The sequence below is a fragment of the Muntiacus reevesi genome, chromosome 15 (genome assembly GCF_963930625.1).
Source record: "Muntiacus reevesi chromosome 15, mMunRee1.1, whole genome shotgun sequence".
NCBI classification, from domain to species: Eukaryota; Metazoa; Chordata; class Mammalia; order Artiodactyla; family Cervidae; genus Muntiacus; species Muntiacus reevesi.
The window spans coordinates 23,773,362-23,793,598 of record NC_089263.1 but is presented as its reverse complement, the minus strand read 5'-3'; the positions used below and the strand labels follow the sequence as shown (position 1 = coordinate 23,793,598).

The 20,237-nt window shown below is 42.8% G+C and overlaps 1 pseudogene; it reads right to left on the bottom strand.

Annotated features, from left to right (window-relative positions):
* Positions 1-2,039: 2,039 nt before the first annotated feature.
* LOC136147718 (U4 spliceosomal RNA) lies at positions 2,040-2,199 on the bottom strand (annotated as a pseudogene).
* Between the last annotated feature and the right edge of the window lie 18,038 nt (positions 2,200-20,237).

Here is a 20,237-nt window from a genome sequence, read left to right as displayed (position 1 = left end):
ACCCAAGGAACATTTGACAGTGTCTGGAGATGTTTTTGTTGTCACAGCTTGGTAGTGGGGAAATGCTAATTGTGGCCAGTGTGAAAGGCCTGGGGTGCTACTAAATAGCCATCCCACTGTGCACAGGAAGCTCCCCACCATCAAGAATTGCTCCAAAATACCAACAGTGTAGGGCTGAGAAACCCTGCTCTGGAGCTAAGCTGCTTACAGAAATGTGGGAGACCAAACACCACATTAAATGATGCTGCACAGATGCTATCAGCCAAACCCAGAATGCTGGAAATTTTACAGCACAAATGATCCCATGACTTCAACCAAAAAAGTGGAATAAAAAATGGAAACAGAAAGGAACACTAAAATAGGTTTTTTTTGAGAGACATATCAAAAACTACAATGTGTGGACATCATTTGCCTCTTGATTCAGACAAAGCAGTTGTAAAAAGATATTTTGAGGCATTAAGGGAAATTTGGACACAGACTGGATATTAGATGATATTAAGAATAAGTTATTAACTGTGTTACATGTGATATTAGTGTTGAGGTTATTTTTTAAATTCTATGTTTGTTAGGAATACATATTAATTGTTTACAGGTAAATGGTGAAGAATCCGCCTGCCAATGCAGGAGACACAGGTTCCATCCCTGGGTCAGGAAGATCCCCCGGAGAAGGAAATGTCAACCCACTCCAGTATTTTTGCCTAGGAAATCCCATGGACAAAGGAGTCTGGTGGGCTATAGTTTGCGGAAATGCAAGAGAGTCAGACATGACTTAGCAACTAAACAACAACAACAACAAAAGTTATGATGTCTGGAATTTGCTTAAAAACAACAGTTCTCAAAGTGAAGTCTACAGACCTTTAAGGGGAATCCCTGAGACTCATTCAGGGTGTGCAGAATCAAGCTTTTTTTTTTCAACAATATTAAAATATTATTTATCTTTTGCATCGCTTTGAGATTTGCACTGATGATGCAAAAGTAGTGCTAAAGCACACACCAAGAGAGAGACATCAAACTGGCCTAGTCATTGTGAGCTTTACTGACATTCAGTGACCATTTGTTAAAAGGCCAATTTCACTTAAGAATGTACCATATGAAGCAATAAAAGCTGTTGAATCTGTTAAATCTTGATCTTTTAGTGTACATCTTTTTTTGTTTTGTGTATTTTTTTTGGCCAAGCCACACAGCACATGGGATCTTAGTTCCTTAAGCAAGGATGGAACCCTCACTCCCTGCCTTGAAAGCATGAAATCTTAACCTCTGGACTGCCAGGGAAGTCCTTAGTGTACATCTTTTTAAGATTCCATGTGACAAAATATGAAGTATCCATAAAGCACTTGTGCTGCATCTCAAAGGATGAGAGCTGTCTCATGGAAACTTGCTTGTGATTTTGAGTGTTGAGCTGAACTAGCTGCTGTTTCTGTGGAGATTGATGTTTGCTTTGCAAAACTGACTAACAGATGAATTACAGTCAATTCTGGGTCTGTCTGGCAGACTTTGGCCCCAAAATGAACAGTCAGGTGTCACTTCAAGTTAAAGAATGGACAAAGTTTGATGCCAATCACAAAATTTGAACTTCCAAGTAAAAATTCGAATGTAAGTAACATGTCTGCCAACTGGCCAGAATGTAGACATTCAGATGAAATTGGTGTTGATATTAACAAATATAAGTTTTTTATATTGTGTAATATGTCATTAAATGTTTGAAAAATCTACATAACTTAGTCAACTAATATTTTTCAAATAACTAAGGCATGATAACCCACTGGGACTTCCCTGGTGGCTCAGACGGTAAAGAATCCTCCTGCAATGCAGGAGACCCAGGTTCAATCCCCTGGAGAAGGGAATGGCTACTTATTCCAGTATTCTTGCCTGGAGAATCCCATGGTCAGAGGAACCTGACAGGCTACAGCCCATAGGGTCACAAAGAGTTGGACACAACTGAGACTATCACTTTCACTTCACTTTCAAGGCATGATGAGACAAAAAATCATGTCTGAGTGAAAAAATTCAATTCAAAGTGCAAGAAAGAGCAATGGGTTTTAATGGATCAACTTACAAAAAGCTCACTGATATAATTTCAAGTTCCACAGGGCAACTAACAAATTGAAGAAACCAGTGCTTATCAGGTATAATTTCAATTAGCAATAATCGCGCCTCGGATAAACCTCATTGGCTACAATACTGCCACTGTGCAAAGCTTATCAGGTATAATTTCAAAGACAAATACCCACAAATATCTGAGAAGTCTATGAAAATATGCCTTCCTTTTCTAACTGTATACCTGTGCAAGGTCAGATTTTCTTCTTGTGTTTCAACCAAACAACATATTGTAAGCAATTGAATGCAGAAGCAAACACAAGAACTCAGCTATATGCTAGTGAAAATCCAGTTATCTTCTGTTAACCAGACAATGGAGAGACTTGTAAAACTGTAAAACAATGTCACTCTTCTTACTAGTTATGTATAGTTATTTTTCACTAAAAAGCATATCATTTATGTTAACAAGAAAGAAGTGTGTTACAATGTTTAAATAAATTAATAAGTATTATTTTAAAGTTTCTCAGTTTTAATATCTAAATAGAAAAATGTAACTCACATAAACCAAAACTTTTGGGGGGTCCTTCATGTTTTTGTAAAGTGCAAGGGAGTCCTGAAACCAAAAAGTTTGAGAAACCCTGCTTTCAAATGATCTTGATATAGCACAGGAAACTCTACTCAATATTTTGTAATAACCTAGAAGGGAAGAGAATCTTAAAAGTTTTATTTATATAAAGTGAGACCACTGTGCTGTATACCTGAAACTAACATGATATTGTAAATCAACTATACTTCAATAAATAAATAAGTAGATAATAAATAAATAAAAATAAAAAGCTTTTTAAAGAAAAGAATGACTGAGACTTCCACTGGTGGTTCAGTGGTTAAGTCTCCACACTTCCCCTGCAAGGAGCATGAGTTCGATCCTTGGTCGGGGAACAAAGATCCTGCAAGCTAAACAGTGTGGCCAAAATTAATTTTTAAAACAAATTTAAAAAAAATAAAAATAAAACAAATTTTAAAAAAGAACGACTGCAACAATAAAATAAAATGATAATGCAGCAAACCAAAACCAACAAACAAAAACAGTGTTGGAGGGAAGGAGACTTATCTGTGACAGGATTGAGTTGAAGTTGGGGATTGGATACATGGAGATTCTTTTGCCTCGTTCTCTCTCTTAATACACTTCAATTTTTCTGTAATAAATTATGTTTTTAAAGAGAGCATTTCCCTACCTAGGATATTGATAACTACATCCACCCATGCTTTCCTGTGTCTTCAAGGCCTGGGATCGTAGCCAGAGGTAAGACAGTCCTCTGTAAGCAACATGCAACTCCCACTCCTTACCAAGGATGCCTAAGGATGAGGACCTGGAACGTGAAGAAAAACAATGTCAGGTCAAATGCCCTTTTACCTGGGCCCCAGATTCCCAGTTCATGACAGGGGCATCTTCAATGGCCGTGCCTAGGGGTCCCCCGTGGAGATCGCACTGGGAAGAGGGGAGGGTCTGGGGTGGCCTCTCTGTACCACTAGAAATGTGCTGAGGACCACAGACTGCTGTCTGGGCTTTCCCTTCCAGCTAAAGCACTTTGTGAAAAGTTGATTCCTCTCAGTCCCATGAGTTTCCATCCACTTAGCAATTATAAGTGTTGAAGGTCTCTCAAGCATCACGGTCTGCCTCGCATAGGACAAGAATACAAAACACAACAGTACCTGTGATTTTCGTGACACCAGAAAGTCCGGATGCCCCTGCCCGCTTCCATCTTCTTATTCCAATATTCAACCACTAATGCAACACTGCTTTGATTTCTTTCAAGATTAGTCACTGTCACTTTAACAGGGAGATGAGTCTGACCCTTTCCAAAGATAGAAACCAAAGGGGAGGGCTGTATCGGTAGGGAATATGTTTAATTTTATCTCAGACACATTGATTTTATGACTCTAAGGGATGTCTCTTTTTCTTTTTTGTTTTTTCTGGGCCAAGCTCTGTGACATGTGGGCTCTTAGTTCCTGGACCAGGAATTGAACCCAGGCCCCTGCCCTGGAAGCACAGAGTCTTAACCACTGGACTGTCAGAGAAGTCCCTAGGGGATGTCTTAATGGAAGTGTCCAGGTGGGCATATGGATCAGGAGCTCAGGGGAGCAGCCTGAATAAAGAGGGGGAGATTTGAGGGATTTCCCTGGTGGTCCAGTGGCTAAAGGCTCCACGCTCCCAATGCAAACGGCCTGGGTTTCCATCCTGGGTCAGGGAACTAGATCCCTCGTGCTGCAACAAAGATCAACGATCCCTTGTGCAACAACTAAGACCCGGCACAGCCAAATAAATAAACAAATTTAAATAAGAGACAGAGAGTTGAGAATTGTCCACATTTACAAAATAATGAAGAATATAGGTGCATTCAACCAGAGTCTCAGAGAGGAGAAGAAACGAGGAGGGAAGGCTGAGGAAAAGCACATCCAAGGAGAGACACTCACAAAGAGAACCAGCAAAGCATGAGCAGAGGTGAGGAGATGAGAGGGGGCCCAGGGAGCGTGAGGAAGAAGTGGGAAGCAGAGAGTGTGATCCAGGAGGACAAGGGGAAGAGGGAGCCGGCAGTGGTGCCAAGTGCAAGCAGCCCCGGGAGAATGAAGACAGAAGTGCCTTATGAATAAGGCAACAAGGACGCCACTGGGAGCCAGGTCCCACGCAATCTCGGTGGGGTGGTGGGAGAGCAAACAGCCTGAGATGGAGAAAGGGAGATGAAGTTAGCTAATGCATATAGACAACCCTTAGGTAGTGTCGCTGGCAGTGGAAGGAGGTCATGCTTTCAGCTAGGTTTCTTGCTTGTGTGTTTAAAATGGGAGAGACTTGAGCATGCTTTAAAAATCAATGCTTTTTAATTTTGTTTTATTTTAAAGTATAGTTGATTTACAATGTCGTCTTAGTTTCATGTATACAGCAGAGTGATTCACATACACATACATATTCTTTGTCAGATTGTTTTCCATTATAGGTTATTACAAGGTATTGAATATGGTTCCCTGTGCTGTATAGTAGGTCCTTATTTTATGTAAGGTAGTTTGATCTAATAATCCCCCAAATTCTAACTTATTCCTACCTACCCACTTCCCCCTTTGGTAACTATAAGTTTATTTTCTATGTCTGTGAGTCTGTTTCTGTTTTGTAAATAAGTTCATCTCTATCATATTTTAGATTCCATGTATGAGTGATATCATATGATATTTGTCTTTCTCTATCTGATTTACTTCACTCAGTGTGATAATCTCTGGGTCTGTCCATGTTGCTGCAAATGGCATTATTTCATCCTTTTTATGGCTGAGTAGTATTCCATATGCCACATCTTTTTTGTTCATTCCTCTGTTGAACATTTAGATGGCTTCCATATTTGGCCTATTGTGAACAGTGCTGCAATGAACACGGGTACATTTGTCTTTTCGAATTAGAGTTTTCTCTGGATATATGCCCAGGAGTGGGGTTGCTGGGTCATATGGTAGCTCTATTTTCAGTTTTGTTTTTTTTTTGGAAGGAACCTTCCTATTGTTCTCCACAGTGGCTGTATCAATTTATATTCCCACCAACAAGATATGAGGGTTTGTTTTTCTCCACACCCTTTTCAGAATTTATTATTGAAGTAAGCATTTTAATTGATTGTATTGATTGGTAGAAATGAGCCAACACAGCAGGAGATGTTGAAGAGACAGCAGAGATGGTGGATCATCAGTGACTAAGGAGGCGAGACTGGATGGGGTTCAGAGCCCCAGACAGGGTGGTGGCAGGGACAAACAGGACCCTCACTCAAAAACTTCAAATTCAGGCAACAGTGATACACTATTTTTCATCAACCAATTTGGCTGTTTACAGATAAAGGAACTGAGGCACAGAAAAGTTACCGTCAAGACCACCCAGGCAGCACATAACAAGAGTCAGGATTAGAAAAGCAGTCAGGACTAGAACAGCCTGGCTCCAGCAGTAAAGAACCTGCCTGCCAGTGCAGGAGACACAGGAACCACGGGTTCTTCCTTTGGTCAGGAAGATTCCCCTGGAGGAAGGCATGCCCACCCGCTCCAGTATTCTTGCCTAGAGAGCCCCATGCACAGAGGAACCTGGTGGGCTGCAGTTCATTGGGTCCTAAAGAGTCGGACAGGACTGAGCAACTTAGCACACACACTCACAGCCTGGCTCCAGAGTTTGAGCTCTCAAACATGGTGTGACACCTTTCTTCCAAATATAATTACACATTGCATAAATATGCATTTCCATAAATAAACTCATGTAATAAATGTGCATACACATATGTGTGTGCATGTATAATATGTATTCATGCATAAAAGACTAGATACCATTATACAAAGAATGATTATCTCTGAGCAATTGGATTAGAGTTTTTTTTCCTTTGTTCTTTTCTACATTTCTGAATCTCCTACAAAGTGTCAATTATTGTGTTATAAGAAAAAAGTAGAAGTGATTTTTAAAAACAAGCCTGGGCAAGAGAATAGGATGACAACACAGATCAGACCTCCGTTGTTCAAGTCCAGCCTTCATGGATAACCTTTTGGGAAGGGAGAGAGGGCACAGGATGAATGGGTGAGTCAGTCCCTCAGCCACACAGAACTCTCACAATGTCTCCTGAAAGTTCCAACTACGGCTTAGCTTTTGCAAAAGTCCAGAGCATTTTCCCTGGGGATTGCTATCTCCTGTCTCAAGCAAAAGTGTTGTAACCTAAGGAGACTCTAACATAGGGTCTTCTCTCCCATTAGAAGGTCCCTCAGGGAGGAGATGGGATAAACTGGGAGACTGGGATTAACACACATACACTATTGATACTGTGTATAAAATAGATAACCAATGATAACCTACTGTTGCCTATAGCACAGGGGAACTCTACCCAATGCTCTGTGGTGATCTAAATGGGAAGAAAATCGGAAAAAAGAGGGGCTATATGTATATGTATGTGTACATATGTATACATATGTATATATGTATACATATATGTATATGTATATGATTCACTTTGCTGTGCAACAGAAACTAACACAGCATCATAAAGCAAAATGTGTCGTTCAGTTGCCAAGTCATGTCCAACTCTTTGCGACCCCCTGGACTACAGCACACCTGGCTTCCCTGACCTTCACCATCTCCCAGAGTTTGCTCAGATTCATGTCCATTGAGTTGGTGATGCTATCTAACCATCTCATCCTCTGCCACCCCCTTCTCCTTCTGCCCTCAATCTTTCCCAACATCAGGGTCTTTTCCAAAGAGTCGGCTCTTCACATCAGGTGGCCAAAGTATCAGAGCTTAAACATCAGTCCTTCCAATGAATATTTAGGGTTAATTTCCTTTAGGATTGGCTGGTTTGATATCCTTGCAGTCCAAGGGACTCTCAAGTGTCTTCTCCAGCACAACAGTTCAAAAGCATTAATTCTCCAGTGCTCAGCCTTCTTTATGGTCCAACTCTCCCATCCATACCTGACTGCTGCTGCTGCTAAGTTGCTTCAGTCGTGTCCAACTCTGTGCGACCCCATAGACAGCAGCCTACCAGGCTCCCCTGTTTCTGGGATTCTCCAGGCAAGAACACTGGAGTGGGTTGCTGTTTCCTTCTCCAATCCATGAAAGTGAAAAGTGAAAGTGAAGTCACTCAGTCGTGCCTGACTCTTAGCACCCCCATGGACTGCAGCCTACCAGGCTCCTCCATCCATGGGATTTTCCAGGCAAGAGTACTAGAGTGGGGTGCCATTGCCTTCTCCACCATACCTGACTACTGGAAAGCAACTATACTCCAGTAAAAATTAATTAAGAAAAGAAGATCCTTCCAGTTTTCCCCACATGTCCCCAAAGGAATAATCAAGGTGTATGCCCTCCAGATGTGCTTGTTCCCTCCACTAAAGGCTCTTAGGCTCTTTGCAGAACCAAGACCAGATCAAAAGCCTTCCCAGCCTCAAGGCCCTGAGCTCAGGCTTCCTGGCCAGCTGGTGCTCCATGACACCATGCAGGTGGCCATTCCATCCCAGCCTCATGTTCCCAGGATCTCTTCCTCACCCTCCATGGCAGCCTTTCTCCAGAAAGATATCACTTCCTGCCACAGGGAAACCTGTAGAAGGCTAACAGGCATTAGTCCATAAAGCAGAAGTGAAGGGCAGAAGTAGGGGGTAGGGGATTAAGTGTTGTCATTAAGGCTTGGGCAGCAGACAGAATGTCTTCTCATGTCTTCTCATTCTTTCTCATGTCAGGGCCTTTTAAGTAAAGTCACGACAGAGATCAAACATGAAAGGAGAGGAAAGAAACTCAGTGATACATATGCTACTAGGAGAGACTGTCAGAATCTTCACAACAGAATAAAATAATGCTCAGTGTACTCTTGATGAGGGCTTTCCTGATGGCTCAGTGGTAAAGAATCTGCCTGCAATCCTGAGACTCAGGTTCAATCCCTGGGTTGGGAAGATCCCCTGGAGAAGGAAATGGCAACCCATTCCAGTATTCTTGCCTGGAAAATCCCATGGACAGAAGAGCCTAGTGGGCTACAGATCATAGGGTCATAAGAGTTGGACATGACTTAGCGACTAAACAACAATTGATGAACGCACCCATGAAAGAGAATGAAAGAACACCATTTCTTAATCAGAGATCCATCCATTCTATAAACAGGGACACAACATATTTCTTCTCCAAAGATGCCAATTTCTAATTGGCTATTGATCTCTATCTAAACCTTGAAAATTAATAGTCCCAAAAAGAAAAAGTAACATGGAATCATTGGAGAATTTCAGACAATAAAAATAAAACTTAAAAAGAGAGAGAGAGAAAAAGAGAGGTGGAAAACAGAAACTAATGTGGGCCATGAAGGGTGCGTTAACAACACATTAACAACTTAACTTGATTCCCAACACACACCCACAAAGGGAAGTGTTCTGTTTGTTTTTGTTTTATTAAAATGCCCACTTTACAGACAAGGAAGCACAGAGAGGTGTCTGGGCTCCAGCTCTGCCAGGAGAAGGCCGAGATTTAATATAGATGATCTGGGCTCTGGCACACAGGGGATTAACTGAGAGGCGAGGGCAGCGAGCGTCTTGAATGCTGTCAGAAAGGCCATGTCTTTCCCAGCCATTCTTGTGCTGCCATGGCGACAGCCAGTTAAAAATAGTGCAGGCTCAAGTCAAGGCGTCAGTGTGTGCTGACACTGGGAATGCTCCCACCAGCCTGGAGCCCATAATAGGGAGCACAGCCCCTCCCAGAATGCGGTGCTCCTTACTGAGTGGGGAGTGCTCCACATCCACTGGGAGCTGTGGAGATTTCCAGATGGAGATAGGGGTGGGCCTGGTGCATCCTCTGGGAAGGGTGTCAGCCGGCAGAGGGGGCCCGGACTATGGGGACAGCCTCTCCCTTCAACCTCCCTGCCTCCCTCTGACACCACCCTGCCTTCCTCTCCCTCCATGCACCCCTCATCTTGTGCAACTACTGCCCCAGTCGCATCCCTCCCACTCGATTCTTACAGGGACCCGTGGAGCACCTTTGCTCCCCATTACCTCACCTGCAGCTAGCATAGTGCCTGACCTTTAGCGGGTATCCCTACATAGTTATTGAATAAACATATAAGACCTTGAAAATGACCATTTTCAGCTCCTTACTTTGAGCCATGTTTTACTATTTGTGACTTATGTACTAGAAGGCCCTGATTGATTTAGGCTGCCTAGAATCACAATACCTAGCATGGCTGGGCTGGGTCTTGACACCTTGTCCAGCTCAACATCTGCATTTTACAGAAATTCAGAGGGTCCTTAGTTGGCGTTCCTCTATCTTCTGAGCCACCTCCCCACCCCCTAACATGCAATGCTTTCTTTTTTTCTAGCATTTCTTATGGAGAAGTAGAAATTGACTTTGAACATTTTCAGAGCCAGAATAACTTTAAGACAATTCTGGCAATGAATACAGTTGTTTGCAAGAGGTGCTCAGGTATAGGCTTTCCAATGCCTGGAGGAAGAAGGCAGGGCTGTGTGTTGGCAGCTGCAGACTACTCCAGAATCCTGGGAGTGGACAGGAACGAGGGAAAGCTCCGCCAGTGCGGTCTGTGCCGCCAAAGGACAGGTTATTTGCATAATGAGCCCCATGCATACATTAGCTCCTGACTCCTCGCAGTCTTGAGGAGCGAATGGATATTATTAGTGTCCTCATATCTAGAACTGGGTCACACCAGAAAGACAGGCTTTCCAGATGCTTCCTGGGGGTCGACTGTGCTCAGGCACGCTGAAGACACCAGCCAAGGTGCTGCCCTGCTCAAGTCAGTCAACCCGTCAGTCCTTCTGTATCAGGGAAGAGCAAATTTTGACTCCATGTTAGATCTGTTTCTTTTACTTTAACCTTTGCTACTCATTGCTTTTGTTATTATAGTCACTGTCTGTAGCTGTAAGCATACACAGTAGCCTGCCAGGGGGAACCCCACCCCTCCACCTGACTGTTAAACTCAAGTACCTTTGTTCAGCTTCCAGTTGTTGTTTAGTCACTCAGTTGTGTCTGACTCTTTTGTGACCCCATGGACTGTAGCCCACCAGGCTCTTCTGTCCAGAGAGACATTCTAACCCTGCCCACCTGTGAGTGGCTGCAGAAAAGAAATGAACACATCCCCTCCTCAATGTGGGCCAAGGAGTTGTTTTGCAAGACTCATGACCTTCCTCACCTCCTCCCCATCTCTATTCTATAAATGACACTGGCCCCAAGACCCTAATAAGTTGGTGTTTTGGGGACACTAGTCTGCCATCTTCTCGGTCTGCTCACTTTCCAAATAAAGTTGAATTTCTTGCCTCAACACTTCGTCTACAATTCACTGACCTGTCGTGCAGCAACTCGGTAACAAGCTCACTAGCTCTTGCTCCCCGCCGCTTGCCCTGCCTGCCCAGCACAACTGGCTGCTTCTGCTCATCCTTTGGGGCTCAGCTCATCCCAGGGCTGGTCTGCTGACCATTGCCTCCCACATGCCTTCAGCATCCCTGATACACCTCCTCCCTAGCAGGGGTCACACTGTATTGTGGCTTTCTGTCTGCATGCCTATTTCCACCTTTGAGCAATAAGCAAGTTCAGGGCTTAATAAGCAAGTTCAAGCCCATCGAAGACACTCAGTGGGCAATCAACAAACTAAACTGTGTGCCCGGCACACCCTGAAGTCCCCTCTGAAACATCTGCTGGGCATAGACAGCTCATGTTTTCTTGGGTGCCAGGTTCAAGTACAGCCTCAGCCACAAGGAGCTGTGAAATCATGTATTCTATGGCATCCAAGAAACTGGCAGTGCTTGTTGCATGCTTGCTCGATGATAAGTTGTTGTTCAGTCACCAAGTCGTGTTCAACTCTTTGTGACCCCATGGACTGCAGCATGCCAGGCTTTCCTGTCCTTCACTATCTCCCAGTTTGCTCAAACTCATGTCCATTGAGTCAGTGATGCCATCCAACTATCTCATCTTCTGTCATCTCCCTCTCCTCTTGCCCCCAATCTTTCCTAGCATCAGGGTCTTTTCCAGTGAGTCGGCTCTTCACATCAGGTGGCCAAAGTATTGAAGCCCCAGCTTCTGAATCAGTCCTTCCAGTGAATATTCAGGGTTGATTTCCTTTAGGATTGACTGGTTTTATCTCCTTGCAGTCCCAGAGACTCTCAAGCATCTTCTCCCACACCACAGTCTTTTGAACTACAACTTTATTTGATGCTTTTGACATCAAATCTTTGGCGCTCTGCCTATCTGCCCAATGATAAAACACCATCTAACTCCTATGGCCCAAGGGATCAGAGGATTGGCATTCCCTGGGAGTGGAGGAATGTGTGTATGTGGCGCAGAAGGCACCTGTACCAGACAGAAGTATCAGGAAGGCAGGTTTCTTGTCTAAAAAAACACATTTTAGAAGAAACAGAGACGCCAAGTTAACAGTAGAAGTTGCTCCACTGCAAGATACAAAAGCCAAGTTCGGGTGGGTCCTTCTCCAGAAGAAGGACTGAGCCAGGTGACCTCTGAAACTCCTTCCAGATTCTATTATTCAACCTTGACATTGCCAGCAGGGAGTGAGCCACAAATGTAGGAACTGAGCGGGGATATTCTGAATGTAGTGATGGTGCTGAGCAAGTGGGTCAGAGCAGGATGCGTGGATGGAGCTTGGATGGGGACCATCAGACTCCCATGGATTCGGTTGGTGAGCCAGTGAGGGGTTTGCGAGCAGAGGAGCAGCCACCCCATATCTCAGGGGCGGGAACTAAGGCAGGATGTGAATGTCTGCCTCTGTGCCACCTCTGGTTCCTGTTCTCCTCCTCACACTTTCCCACGATAGAATCTCAGGGCTTATCACTAACCGCAAAGAAGAAGATCAATCCAGCCCTTTCCCTTTCCCCCATGGATCCTATGACAAATTACAACCATGTCCAACCAAGACAGAGCCTGCCATGGTCAGCAGCATGGAGGCGTGGACTGGGGGAAAACAGGTGCTCACATGCACGGGGGTCAAAGGGGAGAACACTTGGCAGAGGCTGGTAGGCACATTCTTAGATTCTTTTTCTGACCTCATTGCTTGTATCCGACACTCCCTTTTGCTCCTGGGAGGAAGAGTAAGAGGCATGCTTGGAAAGCCTTCAGGGATCAAGGAGACCATAGTTCCCTGTTTCTGGAGGTACCAGGTGCTGGGTCCTCATGAAGTCTTTATGGTGACTGGTGCTCCAGGCTGCAGCTTGGTTCTGCCTGATGATCCTCCCTCCTGCACATATGCAGGACTATCAACAATCAGCTTTGAGAGGCAGCATTAGATGTCACTCTCCAAGGTACTGCTCCATCATCAGCACCACAAGAATAATAGGAAGAATATCAGGAGGTGCTGTGGGAATTATTGATAATGTGTGAACCTATCATGTAGAGGTGATTCATAAATAGCAGTTTCTCCCTCACCTGTGTAGCAGCCCATCATTGCAGGTCATCACTCCTAGTCTGAGGCTGAACTTGACCCATGTTCTCTAGCCAGATCTCTGCAGCTCCAGCATGGGTTCCAGCATCTAGGCTGTGTTTCCAGATCCTGGGATGCAATCAGTTCCTGGGGCCTCATAAGTCTGCAGGGTTGAGGCTGCTGCACTCTTTATTTCTCCTTTCAAACTGTCTTTGGATGGGGATGAGGTGCAATGCATAGATGGGACCCTCCCCCCCAGAACCTCAAATCCACATGAGCACCTCAGGGGAGACGGAGGCAGATGGAAGCAGGCAAGACATTCTCCAGCATCATCCTTTTAAGCCTGGTAACCAAGGTAACCAAGCCTATGCCATAGTGATGATCAGTTCATGCACATCCAGGGATTCCAGTTTCTGCTTTGCCGCCAACCACTGAGCTGGTCCTTGCACCTCCTAGAGCCTTCATTTCCTCATCCACAGACTGGGATGATAACATGACCTTCCTTGAAGGCGGGTTTCTCTAACCGTGGGTGTGAACACTTCTTTGTAAGCCGCCAAGATGTATGCAATTGGAAGAGGTGGTAATTATGGAAGTGTCATCAGAGGCACGTTTGTTGCTGTTGGTAACGCAGGCGCTGGCCCTTTCTCTCATCTTTACACAGGTTGCTAGAATCACAACTTATAATTAACACACGGTGATGTGGCTCGACCCAGTTTCCCAAAATGGAATATTTCAACTACAATTGGTGAAAATTGTGAAGTTCTTGTCTTCCTAGCAGAACAAGCTAGATAAACCTCCTTTCCCCAGGCTTCAAGCTTTCTTCTGAGCTAATGAATAAATAAACATATTGAACAGATAGGTAAATTCACTTATTCAATAAATATCAATTGGGGGTACTTCCCATCTCCTGGCCAGACTCATTGACTCTGTACTACAGGGCAGCTGCCTTGTCCTCGGCCTTGGCTCTAACTTGTTTCACTTTCTACCATCCCAGGCATGTCTAGGACTGGCCTGCCACTGAACTTGGCAGCCCCATCTCTCTTGGGCACCTTAGGCTGGTGGGCAGTAGCTGGGCAAGACAGGACATGGAGTCAGACAGAGTGAAGGCCTTCTGATGGCTCCCCACTTGACTTCGAGAGAGTAACAGGTGTCAACTACAAATTGACACTTCCCGTGGGTGCTTGTCATCTGCCTCTACAAGAATTAAATCATGTGCTGCTGACTTTCAACACCCCCTGAAAGGAGTTCAAGGTGGAGAGCAGGAATGAGGCATCTGTGCTTTTTGGGAGTGGGGTTGGGGGTGGGGGGAAACTGGCAGAGCAGGTCTTCAGGTAGTCAGATATTCTCAGGAGTCATTTTTATAAGCCCAATTCTTGTATCTACTCAGATCTAGAAAAGAACTAAAATCCTTCAGGGTGACAACAGCTCCTTGTGATTAGCAGAAACATTCTGCAAAAAATATACGCAGATTGCATGTACTCCCCTTCACCAAAATCACATCTACATTGTCCTATCCCCCCTGCCCCTTTGAGGCAGTTTCTCAGAGCTATCTGAAGTGTTCTCCCCCCGGGTTGCAGTCCTCATTTTGCCCCAAATAAAACTTAACTTGCAACTCTCACATCGTGCTTTTTTAATAGTTGACAAAGGGTTCTTTATGCCTGTTTCCTTATCTGAAAGTTGAAGGTAATACCTGTCTCCCAGGGTTGCTGTGAGTCTTAATAAGGAACTACACATTTATACAATGGGCAGTCAGCAAGTGCTATTTCCTTCACTTCCCACTGCCCCACCCCACATACTTCAAAGTATAGCAAATGGTAAATTCTGATGGCACTGCTTTTTCCTCTATGGTGTCTTATTTTTAAATATTAAACTTTCATTTTGGAGAGTAGTGTAAGTTACGAATCTAATTTCCTTTTCGGATTCAATCTTCAGTATTCCAAGAAGATTTATTAAATAAGCTTGCCTTTCCATGTTGCTTACTCATCACACAGTACAGTCTCTCATATAATTTGATCTCAAGCTTGGTCCTCTTCCGCATAATTTATATGTAGTTTTCTCTTTGGATATGTATTCCAGTTGTTGTTTGTTTGTTTTTTTAAATCATTATTGATCTAAAATAGGCAGATAATTCTTCCCTACTCCTGCTCTCCGAAGCTTACTTTGTGGCTCAGCTAGCTGGTAAAGAATCTACCTGGAATGTGGGATACCTGGGTTCGATCCCTGGGTCAGGATGGGGAGATCCCCTGGAGATGGGAAAGGCTACCCACTCCAGTATTCTGGCCTGGAGAATTCCATGGACTATCCATGAATAGTCCATGGGGTCAAAAAAAGTCAGACACGGCTGAGCGACTTTCACTTCACTTCACTTCCTGCTCTTCCACCCCAACCTGAATTATGTGTTTTTCCTGGCCATTTGTTCTTCCAAGCATACTCTTTTGTCAGGTTCCAAGAGAAGTTTTGGCACTTTCAATGAAGATTTGCTTGCCTGCACAGAGGAGGTAAGGGCTAGCATTTTTTAAAATATATACTTATTTGTTTATTTGGCTGTGCCTGGTCTTAGTTTTGGCTTGAAGGCTCTATAGCTGTGGTGCATGGTTGCCTCACAGTGTGAAATCTCAGTTCCCCCACCAGGGTTTGAACCCATGTCTGCCGTGTTGGAAGGCAAAGTCTTGACCACTGGACTGCCAGCAAAGTCACTGCTGTGCATTTTCTAACAGAGGATGCCTGGTGTTCATCTCATATCCTGAGAATTCATTGATAACCACTCACTTTTCTGACCTCTTTCTTTCTAGTCCTTTTCAACAGCTGGTTTGTCTTTTTCAAGGTGTCTTTTGAATGCTAATACTGCCTAATCTGAGCCTAATGTTTATTATTTGCATTTCTGCTTCAGGGGCCAGTTGGAGCAGTGGACAGATTTGACTGAAGACTGTGGAAGGAAGGGCATTTGGGGTCAGACTTGTCCTGGAACACACTTCCCACCTGGCTTTTGGGATTCACATGGTAAATTCACCTTTGGGTTTTTGGAGTTTTTAACCTTTGTTTTAATTCAAGTTTTAAAATTTTTTTGCATTCAGTTATGCAGAAAACTCTTGTAATCTTTCTTTTAACTTGGCTTTTATGCTTCCATTTTTATATATAATTCTTGGATCCATATGGAACTTACTTGCATGTGAAAAATAAGGTAATAAATTGATTTTTTTTCCTTCAAATAGCTAACCTGTTTCCCAGCAGTTTATTGAATGCCTCATCCTTGCTGATAAATTTAATGATGCCATTAAAATTTTTTTTAATTTCCAATTTATGTATTTATCAATATTTATTTATTTATTATTTTATTTTTTGTTGTGCTGGATCTTCATTGCTATGTGGGCTTTTCTTTAGTTGTGGCAAGTGGGGGCTACTCTCTAGTTGCGGTGTAAGGGGTTCTCATTGCAATGACTTCTCCTGTGGCTCCCAGGCTGTAGCCACACTGGCTCAGTAGTTGTGAGCTTAGGCTTGGCTGTCCCTCTGCATGTGGGATCCTCCCAGACCTGGGATTGAACCCGCATCCTCTGCATTGACAGGTGGATTCTTAACCAGTGGACTACCAGGGAAATCCTAATGATGCCATTTTAATCAAATACTCAATTCCTGTACTTGCTTGAATTTATTTTTTGACTTTCTGGTCTCTTACTTTGATCTCTTGGTCTAATCCTACTCTAAAATATCTGTGGCCTTAAACAATGTTTTGATATCCCTGATAGCATCATAGTCATATTTGTTATTCTTTTTCATATCTTTTTCTGCATCCAATCATGTGTTTATTCTATGAGACGGACTTTAGCTTTAAATGTTCAAATTCCAAACAAAATTCTATTGGCACCTGGATTGGGAACAGAATGAATTTAGAGATTAAATTAGAAATTAAAACCATCTTACTGAATAGTCTTCCAAAGAAAAACCTTTTTCACTTACTAAAATACTTTGTGTAGCTTTTAACAGGAATTTAAAATTTTTTGCATAGGGTTACAATTACCCTATGTATATATAAGGTTAGGACTGTACTAATATTTACTACATTTGTCCTTAAGTATTTTTATGTTTATGTTATAAAGGGCATCTTCTTTTTCTAACTGGTAATTATTTGTAATATAGTAAAGGTTTGATTTGAGGCATAAATTTTATAAACAGATGCCTCATCCTTTCCAAGCTTTATATCTTTTATTGTTTCTCATATACAATAGTGGGAGTTCTTGTTTCTGACTTTAATGGGAATGTTTTGGCTTTTCGCATTATACTGTGCTAGATTTTTGGATGGAGGATTATAATATTTTGTAATGTTAAGGAAATACACATCAGTATTTATTTTGTTAATTAAAAAAAAATGGAAATAAAGGTTGAGTGCAGTATGTGCATACTCAGTTGTGTCCGACCCTTTCCGACTCCATGGACTCTAGCCCCCAAGGCTCCTCTGTCCATGGGATTTCCCGGGCAAGAATACTGGAGTGGATTGCCATTTCCTCCTCCAGGGGATCTTCCCAACTCAGGGATCAAACCTGAGTGTCCTACGTCTCCTGCATTGGCAGGCAGATTTCTTATTATTTAGCCAGCAGTGAAGCCCCTGCTTTCCTTAGGTTAGTTTAATTATGTGTTTTCTAAATTCTTAAATTAATTGCTTAATTTTAGTTCACTTCATTTTTTCTTATTTAGTAGTATAAATAAGTAAGCAAGGAACTTTTACCAGACACTGCTTTAGCCACATTCTATAGATTTTGATATGTAGCATTTATTGCATCTTCTTATTTTATTTTTATGAATATTCTAGAGCAGAAATACCAATAGAAATACAACATGATATCATCTATCATTTTACAGTGTCTGGTATCCACATTTAAAAAGCAGACAGAAGAAACAGGTGATATTATTTTAATGATATCTCATTTAACCCAGTATATCCCATATATTATCATTTAAACATGTTATCAATAAAAATACGTTAATGAGATATATTACATTCTTTTTTCATGTTAAGTATTGGAAATCCAGTGAGTTCACATTCATAGTCATTCAGACTAGCCTCTTGTCAAGCACTGTGTTTCAATAGCTACGTGGGGCCACTTGCTACCTTAGGAAGCAGCTCTGCTTCAGAATCTCAGCTTCAGTTTTGTCGTAGACAGAGTTGTTTAAGGATGAGATTAAGATGTAAGCAGAGTCAGGCTTTTGAGTTATGTTTTATCTTTACAGTTTGATTACACTGGGATCAGGGGTCATGGTCTATTAGGTTTTTAAAGAGAAAATATGATATTTTCCATTTTTGGAAACTGGCTGATGTATGTCATATTAGTCTCAATCATATTTTTTAAATATGATTTTAAATAAAAGTTCCATAGCTCCTTGCAAAAGAGATGAACTGTCTAGTTTTAGGTGTAGAATTCACTTCATTGTTCTTGTCTATTTTGTTGGGGGAGGTCTACCATGAACCAAGTGATATAAATCTACATCTACCCTAAAACCACCATGAACTAACTTAACATCTTCTCTTATTACTTTGTATCTATTCATTTACTGTTTTTTTACACCTTCTAAAAAATTTACACTGATGTAATTTTACTCAGTATATAAGGATTTCATTGGAAACTGGAAATTTTATTTTTATAAAATGCCCCCTTTTGTCTTTTTTGTCTTCAATTTTTTTTTTATATATATTAACATACTTCTGAGCTTCCCAGGTGGCTCAGAAGTAAAGAACCCACTTGCCAATGCAGGAGACGCAGGTTCAATCCCTGGGTTGGAAAGATCCCCTGGAGGAGGAGGAAATGGCAACCCACTCCAGTATTCTTGCCTGCAGAATCCTATGGACAGAGAAGCCTGGTGGGCTATAGTTTACAGGGTCGCAAACAGTTGGACACGACTGAGTGAGCACACACACAACATACTTCTGCTTTTGTTTGCATTTTCCTGATATACATTTGTATGCATTTTTCTGGTGTTTGCATTTTACTATAGGAATTACTTTGCTTTTTGAGATGAGTTTTTTGTAAACAGCTTATAGCTGGGTTTTCACTGAGCTGATATATGCTCTCCAAGTAACCAGTAAACACAAAGAATATAGTTAGAGAAAAACAAAATAGGTCCTCCACTCCCAGGGAGTACAATGTATCCCAAAAAGAAAGACAAGAGCCTCTGCATCTGTAGCAGGGTCTCAGCCTTGGCATTATTGGCATCTGAGGCTGTATGATGCCTCGCCGTGGGGGTGTCCTGTGCACTGTGGGATATTTAACAGCATCCTTGGCTTCTACCCACTAACTACCAGTGGCTTCCCCCCATCCCGAGCCCTGGTTGTAGACAACCAGAAGTGTCTCCAAACATTGCCAAGCATTGGCTAAAAGGGAAAATCTCCCCCCATTTAGAATCACTGATCTAGAAGGGCCATGCCATATCTTTCTCCTGTGCTTGCCACCTACCCATCCGCACCTGTTCCCTCCAAGTAGAGGGTTCAGAGTGAAGTGTGTGGCAGACAAGCTGCTTCTTGCTGTTGTTTAGTTGCTCAGTCGTGTCCGACTCTTTTGTGACCCTATGGCTGCCAGGCTCCTCGGTCCATGGGATTCTCCAGGCAAGGATACTGGAGTGGGTTGCCATTTCCTTCTCCAGGGAAGCTGCTTCTAAACAGTAGAAAAAGCCTTCTTCTGAATCTAGAAACTTCCATCTCTGATGATGCCTTTCACATTAGCAGTCAGAGGTTTCAGTCCTTCCCTTAATTGAACATGACCATTTGATCTCCTGCCGGTGTGTCTCCTCTTTCTGTTTCTTATTAAGTGTCAGGAGAAGAAGGTTACGTGTTCGTCTGTACTCTACCATCTTCCACAGTTGTCTCCTTTCTAGTCCCCAATCTGCGCTCTCTTCCCTGCACACCTGATAGAGAGATGTCAGGTTTCAGGAAAATTATAATTAAATCTATAGTCAACTCTGATCAGATGGCATTAAACAGAGGAACACAGAATGAGGAACAACGTTCTCTAAAGGGAGAAATATTTTTACATGAATATTTTGGTATTTGTTAACGTACTGGAATTAATAGAGAGATGTGGGAGGTGCTGAATAGAAATCCAATTTGTAGTGATTATGCCCAAATTAAGATGAGCACAGAAACCTGTCTGGTGTGGGAGGCGAAGTCTGCTGTTCCAAAGCAGAGGTTTTAAAGGTGTGGGTGGGAAGAGTGAGAGAGACTGAACGTAAATGTTCCTGCAACAGGAATGAGGAAGGAGCCTGTGGGTCTCCTGACTGCCAGGAGCATCCCTGTGGAAAGAGACTCAGCCC